Source organism: Salvelinus fontinalis, chromosome 14, assembly GCF_029448725.1.
Source record: "Salvelinus fontinalis isolate EN_2023a chromosome 14, ASM2944872v1, whole genome shotgun sequence".
NCBI classification, from domain to species: Eukaryota; Metazoa; Chordata; class Actinopteri; order Salmoniformes; family Salmonidae; genus Salvelinus; species Salvelinus fontinalis.
In genome coordinates, this window is record NC_074678.1 from 16,108,170 (window position 1) to 16,125,360 (window position 17,191).

General features: G+C 47.7%; 1 protein-coding gene across 2 annotated transcripts in view; it reads right to left on the reverse strand.

The window, feature by feature from the left end:
* LOC129869550 (rho GTPase-activating protein 39-like) overlaps nt 1-17,191 on the reverse strand; it is a 190,327-nt gene that overhangs the window by 157,284 nt on the left and 15,852 nt on the right. The window lies entirely within an intron of this gene.

The following is a 17,191-nucleotide window of genomic DNA, read 5'->3' on the forward strand; positions in this document are numbered from 1 at the left end:
TTAACTGACTTGCTCAAGGGCAGAACAGCAGATTTTTACACAACCTCTGGGATTTGAATCAGCGACCTCTCGGTTACTGGTAGATGGAATGGAGAAGGAGACACACAGACAGGGAGACAGACCGTTAAGCGCCCTGAGCTCTGTGACTCTCTGCCTCCACCTCAGGCTGTTTGTGCACCAAGACTCTGGTTAACTGCAGCCAATTACACTCACAGTGTGTGTGTGTGCGTGTGTGTGTCAAATCAAGTTTATTTGTCGCATACACAGATTAGCAGATGTTAAAGCAGGTGCAGTGAAATACTTGTTTCTTGCTCCAGTAGTGCAGTAAATGTCTAACGGTACAGTACTAATATACAAATTTAAAAAAGAGAATAAAAATATACATGTATAAGTAGGAAATGGGTATGTACAGCAGTATTCATATTGGATTAACTACACTATGTCGAGAATACAGTTTGTACATACAAAGTGAGTAATCAATTAGTCTTCATTTCAGATTTCAACAGAAAATTGTTGCAGGAATGCTAATCTTATCTGTTTTTAATTAGCTACAGAAACGATTTTGGAACAATAAACATTATGTAAACATTATTAAAGTGTCCAGTGTGTGTGTGTCCAGATGGGTGTTTGACACAGTACCAGATGATGCTATGACCCTCCCTTTCCTCATCTCCACTGAGATCCTACAGCTAGGGACTAGATATACACACACATCACCAGCCAACTGCAGATAGATCCAACAGTAACCTGGAGGTGAATTTCCTGGCTGTATTGATCTGATCTTAGGTCTTTAGTTTTGAAGAGGGTTTATGATCAGCTAATGACAGAGCTGTAGAGGTAACCTTTGTGTTTAACCCCATGACCCCGCCCTGTGGACCAATCACAGCAATTACTGGCTGTAAACAGGGGCATGCCCTCCAATCAGCAGCTGGAAGAGAGAGAAGAGCCCTTTAAGACCTATTGGATACATCAGTCAGTTAGATAGACAGATCAATGAGTCCTCAAAGAGAGAGTGAGGCATGGGAGAGACTGGGAGAGAGAGCATCTGACATAACAATAGAAAGAAAGAAAATAAAAAGTTCTCTCAGCTCTTTGATGCTAGAGTCATCTTTTAGTCCAAACACATAGAGTGAGATGCCTGTATCTACATACCAGGAAACTGGAAGGCAGTGCATAGAAATTAGATATAGCCTAAGATAAATGTATCTGTGATCTGATCTAGTATACAGCGTACTAGTATAGATGGAGTAAACCTAGACTACAGCCCCACCTGTCAGAGGTTCAGAGAGAGAGAGAGAGAGAGAGAGAGAGAGAGAGAGAGAGAGAGAGAGAGAGAGAGAGAGAGAGAGAGAGAGAGAGAGAGAGAGAGAGAGAGAGAGAGAGAGAGAGAGAGAGAGAGAGAGAGAGAGAGAAAGAAAAAGAGAGAAAAAGAGAGAAAAAGAGAGAAAAAGAGAGAAAAAGAGAGAGAGAGTAGCCTAGACTACAGCCCCACCTGTCAGAGGTTCAGAGAGAGAGAGAGAGAGAGAGAGAGAAAGAGAGAGAGAGAGAGAGAGAGAGGGAGAGAGAGAGAGAGAGAGAGTAGCCTAGACTACAGCCCCACCTGTCAGAGAGGTTCAGAGAGAGGGAGAGAGAGAGAGAGCGAGAGTAGCCTAGACTACAGCCCCACCTGGCAGAGAGAATCAGAGAGAGAGAGAGAGAGAGAGAGAGAGTAGCCTAGACTACAGCCCCACCTGTCAGAGAGGTTCAGAGAGAGGGAGAGAGAGAGAGAGAGAGAGAGAGAGAGAGTAGCCTAGACTACAGCTCCACCTGTCAGAGAGGTTCAGAGAGAGAGAGAGAGAGAGAGTAGCCTAGACTACAGCCCCACCTGTCAGAGAGGTTCAGAGAGAGAGAGAGAGCGAGAGTAGCCTAGACTACAGCCCCACCTGTCAGAGAGATTCAGAGAGAGAGAGAGAGAGAGAGAGAGAGAGAGAGAGAGAGAGAGAGTAGCCTAGACTACAGACCCACCTGTCAGAGAGGTTCAGAGAGAGAGAGAGAGAGAGAGAGTAGCCTAGACTACAGCCCCACCTGTCACAGAGGTTCAGAGAGAGAGAGAGAGAGAGAGAGAGAGAGTAGCCTAGACTACAGCCCCACCTGTCAGAGAGGTTCAGAGAGAGAGAGAGAGTAGCCTAGACTACAGCCCCACCTGTCAGAGAGGTTCAGAGAGAGAGAGAGAGAGAGAGAGAGTAGCCTAGACTACAGCCCCACCTGTCAGAGAGATTCAGAGAGAGAGAGAGAGAGAGAGAGAGAGTAGCCTAGACTACAGCCCCACCTGTCAGAGAGGTTCAGAGAGAGAGAGAGAGAAAGAGAGAGAGAGTAGCCTAGACTACAGCCCCACCTATCAGAGAGGTTCAGAGAGAGAGAGAGAGAGAGTAGCCTAGACTACAGCCCCACCTGTCAGAGAGGTTCAGAGAGAGAGAGAGAGCTAGACACCATGTCCTTAGAGATATGCTGCCACTGGCTCAATACATGGACTGAATATTTTAATATCTGCCCATCACACAAACACACTCTTTCTCTCAAATGTTGTTGCACTGTATAAAATGTCTATACTTTTTCGATACTAGAACATGAAAAAAAGGTTTGGTAGTAGAATTCTTTTAATTTTCGTTACTACTGTCAAATGAGTCTCTGTCTATCAGCGCAGCCGATGTCCCCTCATAGCGCGAGAGCCCCGTGCCTGCTCCACTCTGCTCTGGTCTGTCCTGAGGAACCACTCTACTTACTGAGAGTCTGGGCTGCATCACCACATGCTGCACAGAAGTTAAAACACTTGAATAATGCAACACGACGTGTAGAAATGTTGAAATTGTTCATTACTGTTCGCAAAACAATGTCCATACAGGCTAGAATAACTTTACAGATACCGGTAGCTTCCAGCTATGTAGGCTAACTTTTCTACAGCTGAAACTAACATCAATTCACTACAGCAACCCAAAACGCAAAATATGCTGATTTCAAAGCTGATTGCCACCAAAAACATTATTCATTCACTTAATCAATTTCTCTCACGTCTCTCTCTCAGCGAACTGAGGGCTCCGACATGCCACTCCCCTCTTGGCTCGTGAATGTCATTACTGGTTAAAGAGGCAGCGCACACTTTTATAAAAGAAGCTATTCAAATAAATGATTACCATTATGTTGTTATGTAGTTAGATTGGTAAAAACTAAGTCAAATTGATTGTAGGATTGTATAATTGGTTCATTAATGCATACATAGCTGATGTAAAACAATTCAAATGTAATGATATTAAACTCAAAAGATGTCCAACGATTGAACAGAGCAGTAGCTGATTTTCAGTCTGGATCAAGTGCTATTCTGTGACTTTGTTTCAGTATTGAGTATCGAGATGGTATTGAGTATCGTGATGGTATCGAGTATCGTGATGCTAAACCTGGTATCGTGATGCTAAACCTGGTATCGTGATGCTAAACCTGGTATTGTGATGCTAAACCTGGTATCGTGATGCTAAACCTGGTATCGTGATGCTAAACCTGGTATCGTGATGCTAAACCTGGTATTGTGATGCTAAACCTGGTATCGTGATGCTAAACCTGGTATCGTGATGCTAAACCTGGTATCGAAGTCAAAATTCTGGTATGGTGACAGCATTACTCTTTTACTCAGATCCAGTTCTCTGACCTTAGCCCTTTCCTCTCCATAAATGCATCATCAGCCATTCTGAAGCAGAACGAGAGAAAAAGAGGGGGAAGATGGAAAAGGAGGAGTGAGAGGAAAGCGATGAAGCAGGCTGATGATTGGCAGATGGTGTCACGATCAACATTTCACTTCCTGTCTCTCCCGTCCCATAGCACTGCCCCCGATGTGACCTCCCCCCACCCCCACAGACGTGCACACACGCATACGCACAAACACACACACACACACACACACACTGTGAACCCAGTCACCCCTGTTCTTGTTCTATAACCCTGTCCCCGTCACTTTCTATGTTCCTCTCTCTGTCTCTCTCATTCCCTTAGTTTTCTCTGTCTACGCTCATCAGTCCGTTGTTCTTTCTTTCCCCCGCTCTCCTTCCCTCCATTCCTCCCTCTGTCTCTCCCTCCCTCCACTCCACCCTCCATGTCTCTCTCTCCCTCCCTCCCTCCATTCCTCCCTGTCTCTCTCTCCCTCCATTCCTCCCCCTGTCTCTCTCTCCCTCCATTCCTCCCTCTGTCTCTCTCTCCCTTCATTCCTCCCTATGTCTCTCTCTCTCTCTAAATGCATTGTTTGAAGGCTTGATTGGCAGGTGAGAGTGAGAGGTGAAAGGCATCAGGATGGGTGTAGGATGGGGCAAGTGTTAAGGAGAGGTGAAAATGGGAGCTGGTTAATTCTGTACAAATGAAAGTGCCCCCCTGACCCACTCCTCAGACCTGCTTCACTGCCCCCGAACCCCCCTAATGGGGAATGTCTCATTTCCACAGACTGACAGTTTCTCTATCTCTGTGTGTGTGTCACGTTAGACTGATTGGTTCTTTAACGGCAGTCTGGCCAATTTAAGAAGCTCCTTAGACTCAACCCCCTGTCACGTTCCTGACCTATTTCTGTTAGTTTGTGTATGTTTGAGTTGGTCAAGACGTGAATTTGGGTGGGCATTCTATGTTGTCTTTTTCTATGTTGGTTTAGGGTTGCCTGGTATGGCTCTCAATTAGAGGCAGGTGTTTGGCGTTCCTCTAATTGAGAGTCATATTTAGGTAGGTTGTTTCACAGTGTTCGTTGTGGGTGGTTGTCTCCTGTGTCAGTGTTTGTCGCACCATACGGGACTGTTCGGTTTGTTTTGTACATCGTCATTTTGTGTAGTCTATTTTCCCTGTTTGTGCGTTCTTCGTGTTTAATGTAAGTTCGTCGTCCAGGTCTGTCTACTCCGTTTGTTGTTTTGTTAGTTTATAGTGAAGTTCGTGTTTTCGTGTTTTCTTTAAATAAATTATGTATTCACAACCCGCTGCGCCTTGGTTCAATCACTACTCCTCCTCTTCGGTTGTAGAGGAGGAGGAGAACCGTAACAGAACCACCCACCTTATAACCAGAACCAAGCAGCGGTGTAATCGGAGGAAGGGACAGCGCAAGAAGGAGGAATGGACTTGGGAGGATGTTTTAGACGGTAAAGGTTGCTACACATGGGAGGAGATCCTGGCTGGAAGGGATCGCCTCCCATGGGAACAGCTGGAGGCACTGAGGAGAGCAGAGGCAACCGGAGAAGGGAACCGGCTTTATGAGGGGAAGCGTCTAGCACGGAAGCCCGAAAAGCCCGTGAGTACTACCCAAAAATTTCTTGGGGGGGGCTAAGAGGTAGTGGGCCAAGGGCAGGTAGGAGACCTGCGCCCACTTCCCAGGCTAACCGTGGAGAGCGGGAGTACGGGCAGACACCGTGTTACGCAGTAGAGCGCACGGTGTCTCCTGTACGTGTGCATAGCCCAGTGCGGGTTATTCCACCTCCCCGCACTGGTAGGGCTAGATTGAACATTGAGCCAAGTGCCATGAAGCCGGCTCTACATATCTGGCCACCAGTACGTCTCTTTGGGCCGGCTTACATGGCACCAGCTTTACGCATGGTGTCCCCGGTTCGCCTACATAGCCCGGTGCGGGTTATTCCACCTCTCCGCACTGGGCGGGCGACGGGGAGCATTCAACCAGGTAAGGTTGGGCAGGCTCGGTGCTCAAGGGAGCCAGTACGCCTGCACGGTCCGGTATTTCCGGCGCTACCTCCCCGCCCCAGCCCAGTACCACCAGTGCTTACACCACGCACCAGGCTTCCAGTGCCTTTCCAGAGCCCTGTTCCTCCTCCACGCACTCTCCCTATGGTGCGTGTCTCCAGCCCAGTGCCTCCTGTTCCGGCACCACGCACCAGGCCTACAGTGCGTCTCAGCCGGCCAGAGTCTGCCGTCTGCCCAACGGCGCCTGAACTGTCCGTCTGCCAAGCGCCGCATGAACTGCTCGTCTGTATTGAGCCTTCAAAGCCGCCCGTCTGCCATGAGCCTACAGAGCCTTCCGCCAGACAGGAGCCGCTAGAGCTTTCCACCAGACAGGAGCAGCCAAAGCCTTCCGCTAGACAAGATCAGTCTGAGCCATCTGTCTCCGCAGCGCCATCTGAGCCATCCGTCTCCTCAGCGCCATCTGAGCCATCCGTCTCTCCAGCGCCATCTGAGCCATCCGTCTCCCCAGCGCCATCTGAGCCATCCGTCTCCCCAGCGCCATCTGAGCCATCCGTCTCCCCAGCGCCGTCTGAGCCATCCGTCTCCCCAGCGCCGTCTGAGCCATCCGTCTCGCCAGCGCCGTCTGAGCCATCCGTCTGTCCCGAGCCATTAGAGCCACCCGTCTGTCCCGAGCCGTCAGAGCCGATAGTCAGTCAGGAGCCGCTAGAGCCAGTCGTCAGTCAGGATCTGCCAGAGCCGCCAACCAGACAGGATCTGCCAGAGCCGCCAACCAGGCAGGATCTGCCAGAGCCGCCAACCAGACAGGATCTGCCAGAGCCGCCAACAAGACAGGAGCGTCCAGAGCCGTCAGCCAGCCATGAGCGTCCAGAGCCGTCAGCCAGCCATGAGCTGCTTCTCAGCCCAGAGCGGCCATTAATCCTGAACTGCCCCTCAGTCCAGAGCTGTCTCTCTGTCCGGAGCTGCCCTTCAGTCCGGAGTTGCCCCTCTATCCTGAGCTACCTCTCTATTTTGACCTACCTCTCTGTCTTGAGCTATCTCTCTGTCCTGCGCTACCTTATCCTGGTGCTGCCCCTTATCTTGATGGTACCATGTATATTAAGTGGGTGTAATAGGAGGGTGGTCATTATAAGGGGAAGACGTAAGCTGGGATTGACTATGGTGGGGTGGGGAACTCGCCCAGAGCCTGAACCACCACCGTGGTCAGATGCCCACCCAGACCCTCCCCTATACTTTGTGCTGGTGCGCCCGGAGTTCGCACCTTAGGGGGGGGGGGGGGGGGGTTATGTTACGTTCCTGACCTATTTCTGTTAGTTTGTTGTATGTGTTAGTTGGTCAGGACGTGAGTTTGGGTGGGCATTCTATGTTGTCTTTTTCTATGTTGGTTTAGGGTTGCCTGGTATGGCTCTCAATTAGAGGCAGGTGTTTGGCGTTCCTCTAATTGAGAGTCATATTTAGGTAGGTTGATTCACAGTGTTCGTTGTGGGTGGTTGTCTCCTGTGTCAGTGTTTGTCGCACCATACGGGACTGTTCGGTTTGTTTTGTACATCGTCATTTTGTGTAGTCTATTTTCCCTGTTCGTGCGTTCTTCGTGTTTAATGTAAGTTCGTCGTCCAGGTCTGTCTACTCCGTTTGTTGTTTTGTTAGTTTATAGTGAAGTTCGTGTTTTCGTGTTTTCTTTAAATAAATTATGTATTCACAACCCGCTGCGCCTTGGTTCAATCACTACTCCTCCTCTTCTGTTGTAGAGGAGGAGGAGAACCGTAACACCCCCACACTGTCCGCGCCTTCCCCTCTGTCTTTTTTCTTCCTCTCCCCATCCCTCTCTCTCTCTCCCTGTCTCTCTCTTTAAATTAAACCTGTCACACTCACCTATCAAATAAAATTACATTTTATTTGTGAACATGCAGCTGTTAAAGCGAGTGTAGCAAAATGCTTGTGCTTCTAGTTGCTGAAGTAATCTAACAAGTAATCTAACAAATTCACAACAACTACCTTATAAACACAATGTAAGGAGATGGAATAAGAATATGTACCTATAAATATATGGATGTGCCCTGGCCGTGCCGAATAGGCTAGATAAAATAGATGGTATAAAATACAGTATATACATATGAGATGAGTAATGTAGGATATGAAAACATTATTAAAGTGGAATTATTTATAGTGACTAGTGAAACCATTACTAAATCCATTTATTAAAGTGGCCAGTGATTTGAGTCTGTCTGTTGTCGGCAGCCTCTCCATGTTAGTGATCGCTGTTTAACAGCCCGATGGCCTTGAGGTAGAAGCTGTTTTTCAGTCTCTCGGTCCCAGCTTTGATGCACCTAAACAGACCTTGCCTTCTGGATGATAGCGGGGTGAACAGGCAGTGACTCGGGTGGTAGTTTGCTCCCAGTGACGCGTTGAGCAGACCGCACTACCCTCTGGAGAGCCTTGTGGTTGAGGGTGGTGCAGTTGCTGTACCAGGTGGTGATACAGCCCGACAGGATGCTCTCGATTGTGCATCTGTAGAAGTCTTTGAGGGTTTTAGGTAACAAGCCAAATTTCTTCAGTCTCCCGAGGTTTGCCCCCGGTGATGCGTTGTGCAGACCTCACTACCCTCTGGAGAGCCTTGTGGTTGAGGGTGGTGCAGTTGCTGTACCAGGTGGTGATACAGCCCGACAGGATGCTCTCGATTGTGAATCTGTAAAAGTTTGTGAGTGTTTTTGGTGACAAGCCAAATTTCTTCAGCCTCCCGAGGTTGAAGAGGCGCTGTTGCACCTTCTTCACCACGCTGTCTGTGTGGGTGGACCATTTCAGATTGTCTGTGATGTGTACGTCGAGGAACTTAAAACTTTCCACCTTCTCCACTACTCTCCCATCGATGTGGATAGAGAGGTGCCCCCTCTGCTGTTTCCTGAAGTCCACAATCATCTCCTTTGTTTTGTTGACGTTGAGTGAGAGGTTATTTTCCTGACACCACACTCCGAGGGCCCTCATCTCCTCCCTGTAGGCTGTCTCGTCATTGTTGGTAATCAAGCCTATCACTGTAGTGTCGTCTGCAAACTTGATGATTGAGTTGGAGGCGTGCATGGCCACACAGTCATGGGTGAACAGGAAGTACAGGAGAGGGCTGAGAATGATGATGAGTTTGGAGGGTACTATGGTGTTGAATGCTGAGCTGTAGTCAATGAACAACATTCTTACATAGATATTCCTATTGTCCAGATGGGATAGGACAGTGTGCAGAGTGACGGCGATTGCATCGTCTGTGGACCTAATGGGGCGGTAAGCAAATTAAGGTATCAGGTAGGGTTGGAGGTGATATAATCCTTGACTAGTCTCTCAAAGCACTTCATGATGACAGAAGCAAGTGCTACGGGGCGATAGTCATTTAGTTCAGTTACCTTAGCTTTCTTGGGAACAGGAACAATGGTGGCCATCTTGAAGCATGTGGGGACAGCAGACTGGGATAGGGATTGATTGAATATGTCCGTAAACACACCAGCCAGCTGGTCTGCGCATGCTCTGAGGACGCGGCTAGGGATGCCGTCTGGGCCGGCAGCCTTGCGAGAGTTAACTTCTTGGCGCTAGGAGGCAGAATTTTTATGTTTGGAAAAATAACGTTCCCAATGTAAACGCCTATTTCTCAGGCCCATGTGCTAGAATATGCATAGAATTGACAGATTAGAATAGAAAACACTCTAATGTTTCCAAAACGGTCAAAATATTGTCTGTGAGTATAACAGAACTGATTTTGCAGGCGAAAACCTGAGGAAATCCAACCCAGAAGTGCCTCTTATTTTGAAAAATCCCTGTTCCATTGCCTTCCTATCCTCCATTTAAAGGGATATCAACCAGATTCCTTTTCCAATGGCTTCCACAGGTTGTGGAAGGTGTCCTTTGATTAGTTCTTGCGCGCGAAAGTGGAACCTCAACATTTTCTTTCTCTATTGTATTGAATAGTTTACCATCCGGTTGAAATATTATCGATTATTTATGTTAAAAACAACCTGAGGATTGATTATAAAACTTTTGACATGTTTCTACGAACTTTACGGATACTATTTGGAATTTTCGTCTGCCCTTCATGACCTGCCTGAGCATGTGGATTTCTGAACATAACGCGCCAAACAAATGGAGTTTTTTAATATAAAAATAATCTTTATCGAACAAAAGGCACATTTATTGTGTAACTGGGAGTCTTGTGAGTGCAAACATCCGAAGATCATCAAAGGTAAGCGATTCATTTTATTGCTTTTCTGACTTTCGTGACCAATCTACATTGCTGCTAGGTGTTTGTAATGTTTTGTCTAGTGATCGATAAACTCACACAAATCATTCACTAGCATGCAATGCACCCTCTCAAACACGCAAAAAGGCACACTAAAATGCTCTCTTTCTACGACATCCGGTTTGGAGCGAGCGGTCGCATTTGCATTCGCTCTGCAGGTAGTATAACTTTTCATTACATTTCATTACATTTCATTATAGTACAACGGTTTAATTTGTCTAACCTTAGCAATTTCTTCTTAGCTAGCTACTTAGCCGTCTGTGTATAAAAGATAATTGCGTAATTATCGTATTCCGTCGTCTATCGTAGTCCACACTGCTATCTGCCCAGCAGCTAGCAAACGTCCACCGTCTACCGAATAGTAGTATAACTTTTCATTACATTTCAGTATAGTACAACGGTCTGATTTTCATTTTCATTACAGTACAACGGTTTGGTTTGTTTGATCTTAGCTAGCTACATAGCCGTCTTTGCATCAAACATAATTGTGTAGTTATTGAGGTTCGCCAGCCAGCTATTTTCGCCCTAACGTAACGCAACGTAGCCAACACTGCTAGCTAGCCAGCTTGCCACCGAATAGCAGCATTGTAGAAACGAGTGCATTACAACGGAACGACTTGATCAGTGTAGTGTTGGCTGACTACACAGTTGTCTTTGCTATCTTTGATTTGTATTTGTTCGATCTTAGCTAGCTACTTAGCTGGCTACATAGCCGTCTTTGTATCGGTGATAATTGTGTAGTTATGAAGGTTCGCTGAGGTTCGCTAGCCAGGTATTCTCGCCCTAACGTAACGTAACGTAACGTAGTCAACCCTGCTAGCTAGCCAGCTAGCCACCGATTAGCAGCACTGTAGAAACGATTACATTACAACGGAACGACTTGACTTGTGTAGTGTTAGCTAGCTACATAGTTTTCTTTGCTATCTTTGTATCTAAGATAATTGTGTAGCTTTGAGTAATTATCGGTTAGCTAGCCAGCTATTTTTCGCCTGCCGCGCTGCCGTCCACCTACCTAGCCAACACTGCTAGCTAGCCAACTTCTACCGAATAGCAGCACTGTAGAAACTTACATTACAACGGAACGACTTGATTAGCGTAGTGTTAGCTAGTTGTCTTTGCTGTCCTTGTATCCATGATAATTGTGTAGTTTAGAGAAATTTAGTGAAATTGTCGAGGTTACCTAGCCAGCTTCACTTTCAACAACGTAGCCACTGCTAGCCAGGCTACTTCACCAGCCAGCAGTACTATATCATTTTAGTCAATAAGATCTTGTATTTTATTTTATTTTATTTTTGCAACGTAAGCTTAACTTTCTGACCATTCGAGACGTGTAGCCCACTTGTCATTCTAATCTCCTTTGCATTAGCGTAGCCTCTTCTGTAGCCTGTCAACCATGTGTCTGTCTATCCCTGTTCTCTCCTCTCTGCACAGACCATACAAACGCTTCACACCGCGTGGCCGCGCCCACCCTAACCTGGTGGTCCCAGCCCGCACGACCCACGTGGAGTTCCAGGTCTCCGGTAGCCTCTGGAACTGCCGATCTGCGGCCAACAAGGCAGAGCTCATCTCAGCCTATGCGTCCCTCCAGTCCCTCGACTTCCTGGCACTGACGGAAACATGGCTCACCACAGATAACACTGCTACTCCTACTGCTCTCTCTTCATCTGCCCACGTGTTCTCGCAAACCCCGAGACCTTCTGGTCAGCGGGGTGGTGGCACCGGGATCCTCATCTCTCCCAAGTGGTCATTCTCTCTTTCTCCCCTTACCCATCTGTCTATCGCCTCCTTTGAATTCCATGCTGTCACAGTTACCAGCCCTTTCAAGCTTAACATCCTTATCATTTATCGCCCTCCAGGTTCCCTTGGAGAGTTCATCAATGAGCTTGATGCCTTGATAAGCTCCTTTCCTGAGGACGGCTCACCTCTCACAGTTCTGGGTGACTTTAACCTCCCCATGTCTACCTTCGACTCATTCCTCTCTGCCTCCTTCTTTCCACTCCTCTCCTCTTTTGACCTCACCCTCTCACCTTCCCCCCCTACTCACAAGGCAGGCAATACGCTTGACCTCATCTTTACTAGATGCTGTTCTTCCACTAACCTCATTGCAACTCCCCTCCAAGTCTCCGACCACTACCTTGTATCCTTTTCCCTCTCGCTCTCATCCAACACTTCCCACACTGCCCCTACTCGGATGGTATCGCGCCGTCCCAACCTCCGCTCTCTCTCCCCCGCTACTCTCTCCTCTTCCATCCTATCATCTCTTCCCTCTGCCCAAACCTTCTCCAACCTATCTCCTGATTCTGCCTCCTCAACCCTCCTCTCCTCCCTTTCTGCATCCTTTGACTCTCTATGTCCCCTATCCTCCAGGCCGGCTCGGTCCTCCCCTCCCGCTCCGTGGCTCGACGACTCATTGCGAGCTCACAGAACAGGGCTCCGGGCAGCCGAGCGGAAATGGAGGAAAACTCGCCTCCCCGCGGACCTGGCATCCTTTCACTCCCTCCTCTCTACATTTTCCTCTTCTGTCTCTGCTGCTAAAGCCACTTTCTACCACTCTAAATTCCAAGCATCTGCCTCTAACCCTAGGAAGCTCTTTGCCACCTTCTCCTCCCTCCTGAATCCTCCTCCCCCCCCCCCCCCCCCTCCTCCCTCTCTGCAGACGACTTCGTCAACCATTTTGAAAAGAAGGTCGACGACATCCGATCCTCGTTTGCTAAGTCAAACGACACTGCTGGTTCTGCTCACACTGCCCAACCCTGTGCTTTGACCTCTTTCTCCCCTCTCTCTCCAGATGAAATCTCGCGTCTTGTGACGGCCGGCCGCCCAACAACCTGCCCGCTTGACCCTATCCCCTCCTCTCTTCTCCAGACCATTTCCGGAGACCTTCTACCTTACCTCACCTCGCTCATCAACTCATCCTTGACTGCTGGCTACGTCCCTTCCGTCTTCAAGAGAGCGAGAGTTGCACCCCTTCTGAAAAAACCTACACTCGATCCCTCCGATGTCAACAACTACAGACCAGTATCCCTTCTTTCTTTTCTCTCCAAAACTCTTGAACGTGCCGTCCTTGGCCAGCTCTCCTGCTATCTCTCTCAGAATGACCTTCTTGATCCAAATCAGTCAGGTTTCAAGACTAGTCACTCAACTGAGACTGCTCTTCTCTGTATCACGGAGGCGCTCCGCACTGCTAAAGCTAACTCTCTCTCCTCTGCTCTCATCCTTCTAGACCTATCGGCTGCCTTCGATACTGTGAACCATCAGATCCTCCTCTCCACCCTCTCCGAGTTGGGCATCTCCGGCGCGGCCCACGCTTGGATTGCGTCCTACCTGACAGGTCGCTCCTACCAGGTGGCGTGGCGAGAATCTGTCTCTTCACCACGCGCTCTCACCACTGGTGTCCCCCAGGGCTCTGTTCTAGGCCCTCTCCTATTCTCGCTATACACCAAGTCACTTGGCTCTGTCATAACCTCACATGGTCTCTCCTATCATTGCTATGCAGACGACACACAATTAATCTTCTCCTTTCCCCCTTCTGATAACCAGGTGGCGAATCGCATCTCTGCATGTCTGGCAGACATATCAGTGTGGAAGACGGATCACCACCTCAAGCTGAACCTCGGCAAGACGGAGCTGCTCTTCCTCCCGGGGAAGGACTGTCCGTTCCATGATCTCGCCATCACGGTTGACAACTCCATTGTGTCCTCCTCCCAGAGCGCTAAGAACCTTGGCGTGATCCTGGACAACACCCTGTCGTTCTCCACCAACATCAAGGCGGTGGCCCGTTCCTGTAGGTTCATGCTCTACAACATCCGCAGAGTACGACCCTGCCTCACACAGGAAGCGGCGCAGGTCCTAATCCAGGCACTTGTCATCTCCCGTCTGGATTACTGCAACTCGCTGTTGGCTGGGCTCCCTGCCTGTGCCATTAAACCCCTACAACTCATCCAGAACGCCGCAGCCCGTCTGGTGTTCAACCTTCCCAAGTTCTCTCACGTCACCCCGCTCCTCCGCTCTCTCCACTGGCTTCCAGTTGAAGCTCGCATCCGCTACAAGACCATGGTGCTTGCCTACGGAGCTGTGAGGGGAACGGCACCTCAGTACCTTCAGGCTCTGATCAGGCCCTACACCCAAACAAGGGCACTGCGTTCATCTACCTCTGGCCTGCTCGCCTCCCTACCACTGAGGAAGTACAGTTCCCGCTCAGCCCAGTCAAAACTGTTCGCTGCTCTGGCACCCCAATGGTGGAACAAACTCCCTCACGACGCCAGGACAGCGGAGTCAATCACCACTTTCCGGAGACACCTGAAACCCCACCTCTTCAAGGAATACCTAGGATAGGATAAAGCATTCCTTCTGCCCCCCCCCCCCCCCCCTTAAAAGATCTAGATGCACTATTGTAAAGTGGCTGTTCCACTGGATGTCATAAGGTGAATGCACCAATTTGTAAGTCGCTCTGGATAAGAGCGTCTGCTAAATGACTTAAATGTAATGTAAATGTTTCTGCCAAACGCACGCTAAAAAAAATCAAATCAAATGTTACAGTTGAAGTTTACATACACCTTAGCCAAATACATTTAAACTCAGTTTTTGACAATTCCTGACATTTAATCCAAGTTACAATTCCCTGTCTTAGGTCAGTTAGGATCACCACTTTATTTTAAGAATGTGAAATGTCAGAATAATAGTAGAGAGAATTATTTTTTTCAGCTTTTATTTCTTTCATCACATTCCCAGTGGGTCAGAAGTTTACATACACTCAATTAGTATTTGGTAGCATTGCCTTTAAATTGTATAACTTGGGTCAAACGTTTTGTGTAGCCTTCCACAAGCTTCCCACAATAAGTTGGGTGAATTTTGGCCCATTCCTCCTGACAGAGCTGGTGTAACTGAGTCAGGTTTGTAGGCCTCCTTGCTCGCATACACCTTTTCAGTTCTGGCCACAAATGTTCTATAGGATTGAGGTCAGTATAGGATTGAGGTCAGGGATGGCCACTCCAATACCTTGACTTTGTTGTCCTTAAGCCAATTTGCCACAACTTTGGAAGTATGCTTGGGGTCACTGTCCATTTTGAAGACCCATTTGCGACCAAGCTTCAACTTCCTGACTGATGTCTTGAGATGTTGCTTCAATATATCCACATAATTTTTCTTTCCTCATGATGTCATCTATTTTGTGAAGTGCACCAGTCCCTCCTGCAGCAAAGCACCCCCACAACATGATGCTGCCACCCCCGTGATTCACGGTTGGGATGGTGTTCTTCAGCTGGCAAGCCTCCCCCTTCGTCCTCCAAACATAATGATGGTCATTATGGCCAAACAGCTCTATTTTTGTTTCATCAGACCAGAGGACATTTCTCCAAAAAGTACGATCTTTGTCCCCATGTGCAGTTGCAAACCGTAGTCTGGCTTTTTTATGGCGGTTTTGGAGCAGTGGCTTCTTCCTTGCTGAGCGGCCTTTCAGGTTCTGTCAATATAGGACTCGTTTTACTGTGGATATAGATAATTTTGTACCTGTTTCCTCCAGCCTCCTCACAAGGTGAGGATAGCATACCACCCTGCATACCAATACTTCTGAAGCTAAGCAGGGTTGGTCCTGGTCAGTCCCTGGATGGGAGACCAGATGCTGCTGGAAGTGGTGTTGGAGGGCCAGTAGGAGGCACTCTTTCCTCTGGTCTAAAAAATATCCCAATGCCCCAGGGCAGTGATTGGGGACACTGCCCTGTGTAGGGTGCCGTCTTTCGGATGGGACGTTAAACGGGTGTCCTGACTCTCTGAGGTCATTAAAGATCCCATGGCACTTATCGTAAGAGTAGGGGTGTAACCCCGGTGTCCTGGCTAAATTCCCAATCTGGCCCTCAAACCATCATGGTCACCTAATAATCCCCAGTTTACAATTGGCTCATTCATCCCCCTCCTCTCCCCTGTAACTATTCCCCAGGTCGTTGCTGCAAATGAGAACGTGTTCTCAGTCAACTTACCTGGTAAAATAACGGTAAAATAAAATAAAAAAATAAAAAAAGGTCCTTTGCTGTTGTTCTGGGATTGATTTGCATCTCTAGGAGACAGAAGGCGTATCCTTCCTGAGCGGTATGACGGCTAAAAAAGTATTTGGCTGTAATTGTAATGTTGCAGGGAGGCCAACCCTCCTCCTGGAGAGTCCATGAATGCTACTGGGTGTGCAGGGTTTTTATCCAACCCTGCTCAAACGTACCAGATACAGTTTATCAAGGTCCTGTTGAGCAGCTGATTTTTTTTATAATGTGGTGTGTTCGAGCAGGGCTGGAAAAATAATAAAATAATTCCATTATTCAATGAACCATGGATCAAGTATACAGCATTGTTTTCGCCAACTGTGCACCCAAATCAACTGTGTGTTGGCCATTTGCGGTTCTACGGTGGAAAGTTATTTTATGACATTGGACATAATGCCATTAATGCATTGTAATAGCTAAATAGTTAACTAGCGAGATAGCCAATTCAAAATAGACTGTGTAGTTTGGCTGGTTTTCTAGTTAGTCTGTTGTGTCATTATATTACCTGCTGCACAAATGTCTCTCTCTCTCGCTTTCGCTCTCTCTCTCTCTCTCGCTCTCTCTCTCTCTCGCTCTCTCACTCTCTTCTCCTCTGGTAATGGCCCACTGACACACAAGCAGTGATACACACGCCATGAATTCTCCAGGATTTTCATTGCTAACCAAAAATGTGCTATAACTGGGGCTTTTAGTTGCCTGGTTTGACATATAGATGGACATATAATAAATTCCTTTTTAAAAGGATGGGTTTTTTTTGTGTTAAAATACATCAGTTATGATATTTTGGACCACCGGGCTGCTGTTAATACTTTTTCATAACGACAGCGACAAATTCGATGTCGGACGACAATAGAATGTTCATGATGTCACTGCGACAACTGTATACAGACATGTCGATAAACACAGTATAAACCAGCCTTTAGTCTTAATCTTTGGTTGTTTACTACACTACTGTACTCACTGTTTAGCACATGGCCCCACAAGTGAATCCTTAAAGAGGTGGGTGGGGCTAAGGCTTGTGAACGATGCTGAATGGGTCTAGACAAAGAAGAGCTGTCCAGTAGGTGTACCAAATATTCAAGGGACATTTTCTCAAAAGTGGGGTTATAAGTTCATCAACTTTCAAAGCAGAATTACTTGCTTTCCCCCAGTGTTCCTCAACTGTAGTGTATGATTCCCTACTTTGATCCAATGTAAA